Below are 3,991 nucleotides of genomic sequence, written 5' to 3' on the forward strand. Positions count from 1 at the left end.
GCTGCCCACCTTGTCTCTAATGTGCCCATCTATTATTCTCTCTAGAGATTTCAACAGGAAAGACGACAGACTAATTGGTCTGAAGTCTTTTGGTCTCGTGTGTGTAGTTTTCCCTGCCTTGGGAATGAAAACTACTCTTACCTCCTCCCATTTGTGGGGTATATAATTCATTCGTAACACTGCTTCAAAGACTGGTACGAGTATGGGTGCAATCATTCCTGCTGTATGCTGTAGGTCAGCGGGAATAATGCCGTCTGGTCCCGGAGATTTAAACGGTTGGAAGCTGCTAATAGCATGCTTTATGTTCTCCTCGGTTATGATATTCGCTGGAATGTCATCATGGTTGCCTATGATTCGGGTATTTGTGACTCTACTGTGGAGGCAACCCGGAAAGTGCGTCTGTACAAGAAGCTCTAGAGTTTCTTCGCTGCTAGTTGTCCAATCACCATCCTCCTTGATGAGATAGCTAATATTGCTGGGACTCATAGATAGTATTTTGCGCAGTCTGCTGGCCTCCGAAGTACTTTCTATCTTCTGACAGAAGTTCCTCCATGAGGAGCGCTTAGCGTCTCTTATTGCATACTTAAATCGGCGTTGCCAATCTTTAAATTCACTCCAAGAGTTGGATCTCTTAGCTTCATTAAATTTTGATCTGCATTCCCTTCTGAGGGTTGCAATTTCAGTGGACCACCATGGAGGTTTTGGTTTCCAACTTGTTGCCCTGATTGGGCAGGCTGATTTTGTTGCACGATGAAATGCTTTAGTTATATCGTCTACGACGTTATCAAGTTGATGTTCCGAGTTTATTTGATTTGTGAGGCCGGAAATATTATTAGAAAATATTGTTTCAAATTTTTTCCAATTTGTTTTTCTGCGGTTTAAGACCGCTTGTTGTTTTCTTACTGGTACGTATAGGTTATAAACGACGTACATGTGATCCGAAAAGGAGTTGTCTTTTGAGACTCTCCAGTCATTCAAGAGTTCTGCCCCCTGCTCATTGACACATGTAATGTCAAGGACCTCCCTTCTAACAGACGTCACAAAGGTAGGGGTATCACCTACGTTGCTAACCTGTAAGTTATTGCACATAATGAATTCGAATATCGACTCACCGCGTTCATTTGTATCTGAGCTGCCCCATATGTGATGATGGGCATTCGCGTCCGCTCCTATGACCATCGGAGTGCCGCGTCTAGAGGCCTCCATTACCGCGCTCCTTAAGCATTGTGGTGGAGGTAATGTTTCTGCGTCGTGGGCCATATATGTGGAAGCCAGCCAAATAGACATTCCGCCTGATTCCACTGCTATGATGACGTTGTCCGCATCGCTAAACTGTATCAAGAGAAATGCATTAATACACTTTTTTATCAATATGCACGACCTGGGTTTACCTTTGTCAGTTACATAGAACAGCTTGTATCCCTTCATATTCAATCCACAAACCCGATCTTTTATGACCCAAGGCTCCTGGATGAGTGCGATCTCCTCTTCTCTTTCGGCGAGACGGAGGAGAAGTGCGGCTGAGGCCGCCTTGCAGTGGTGGAGATTAATCTGAACTATCCCCACCATCAGTTTCGCGTGCTGCTGCTGGACAGCCAACCACAGTCCGGTTGACGTCCTCTTCGTCAGAAAGGAGGAGGATATCCTCCCCTTCTCCTTCCACCATGGTGTCGGAAAAGTCGGAGTGGTCCCCCGCCCCCTCTTCTAGAGTCACCCTCTCGAAGAGTTCGCCGACCATTCCGGAGGTGGATGCCACTTCGTCGTCAGTAGCACTTTCCACTGCGCTCGCTTCGTCGGTAGGGTGTTGTTTCCCTGACACGTCCTGCCGATAAACATGGAGGTTCAAGGCTTGGAAGCCATAATTTATCCTCCAGTTTTGGTTGGCTAGCGGTTGTACTGATTCCTCGTTGAGGACTATTACCGCTAACCTTCGCTTGCCATCCATATCGCCTATCTTTGCTACCTTCCAGTCGTGGGTGGGTAGCTCGGGGTTGCCCATACGTATCCATTCCAGCACTTCCTGTGGGTCGGTGTGGAAGTCTGGAATCCAGGCCCTGGATCTGGGCCGATTGGGAATGTCTTCCCGCTTTATCGCCTCAAGGCGTGCACCCGGCCAGACCTCGCCTACGCGACTGATGGCCAGGGTGTATAGGTCGACGGATCTCTGGTCCGCGCACCTTGTTAATTTGACGCGGTTTTGGAACCAACCGGCGTCCGCACAACTGGGGGGTGGTCCTGGGTTTTCCCCTAGAACCTCCTTATAGACGGTGACTGTATAAGAATATTAACCTTTTCTGTGAAGACCAAGATTTATACTTACAAATATGTGTACATTTTTACTTACAATATGTGTACAAATATGTGTACATTTTTGAGGCAACACCCTAATCTTACAAATCATAAACGAAATGAAAGGATAGTAAGAACATAAATATGTATGCCAGTATGTAAAAAAATACTAAAAGAAAATTAAAATTACCTAGAAATTTAATAATTGAAAAAATTCACTTAACGGAGCACCAACTAGACTTAAAATTAAATCGTTGTCCTGGCTATACGACGCAGGGCATCCTTGTTAGCCTATTAATTTATCTAAACTTTTTATACTTTCAAATACTTATAGTAACTTGAGAGCCCACATGCAAAATTACGCTTCGCTTAGCAGGCTTTATTGGCAACTTTTATTATACACATAAGTACATACTAGTCATCTCCCCTCATCATTCCACTCATTGCAACATTTCATACTTTAATGCCCAACGGCTTAAATGCCGCTGTTGACTCCTGCTAGTGCCACCACTGCCGCTGCTACAACTGCCGCTGCCGCTGCCGCTGCCGCCGCCGCTGCTGGCAAATAGTCGCCGTTATAGTTGCGCACGTCGACGATTTCAAATGATACTCTCATCATTGTTGCGCATTAGGCGTATAGTTGTTGTTGTATTGCCGCTACTACCACTAGCCCCACTACTACCACTTGCGCCGGCACTCCCACTGCTACCACTACGATTTCGACCACCAGCGCCGACGCCACCACCACTACTGCCGCTTGTCAAAGTTGTCACAACAATGCTCTCATCATCATATAAATCAATATCCTCATCTTCATCATCATCATATTCCGAATTTGATGTGGAGAGTAGTGCGGTGGTCACTTGGTTGCGCAAACCGCCACCACCACCGCCGATTAGACCACTACTGCCACCGACAACACCACTGCTGCTACCACCCATGCGTCGAATTTGTGCACGTGGCGTTAATTTGGGTAGGAGTGGTTCAAGTCCAGTGCCATTGCTACTGTCGCTTGTAGTACGTTCGCGCGTCGTCAAAACGGCGTTGTCCCAATAATCGCCGGTTGGCTCACACAAGGACTTGGAATGACCGTGCTGATAGGTCTCCTCGGGGATAATGTCTCTGTGGTTGGGTTTGAGTAGATGAAATAATGTGTCGATTGAATTTTGGGGCAACGCGAATATTGAGTGCAATTGAAAGAAAGATTTTAATAGAATTTTTTACATATTCTATTTTTGAGATCGAATTATTTATGTACATATGTATGTATGTAAGTGAGTGTAGTTGGTATAAAATATAAGGACAAGTTTTTCATTTTAAAGAAAATATTGTATGTCGTAGAATGGAAATTGTGATCAGCAAAAGCACCCCATGCATGCGGAAAAAATTTTAAGCTTCTTGAGAGTTTCTGTTTAAAGTCCAGCTTAGATCTCAAAATAAGCAAAGCGACGTTAGCACAAGTAAAAATAAAGCGAAATTCTTGAAATATATTGGCAATATGTACAATAATGATTAAAAATAAGTTTATGCAAATATTTTTCAAATCTATAAATTTATTCAAACAAATCGAAAAATCAGGAAAAAAGAGGTGTTCGTAAGCATAAGTGAAAGCAGTAAAGATGTGAATATACATAGATGATTTTGATATTTTATAGCATCCGATTAAAAAATAATATATAATATATATAATAACATCTAAATT

The sequence above is a fragment of the Rhagoletis pomonella genome, unplaced genomic scaffold, assembly GCF_013731165.1.
Source record: "Rhagoletis pomonella isolate Grant_MI unplaced genomic scaffold, Rhpom_1.0 Rhpom_scaffold_00006, whole genome shotgun sequence".
Lineage (NCBI taxonomy): Eukaryota > Metazoa > Arthropoda > Insecta > Diptera > Tephritidae > Rhagoletis > Rhagoletis pomonella.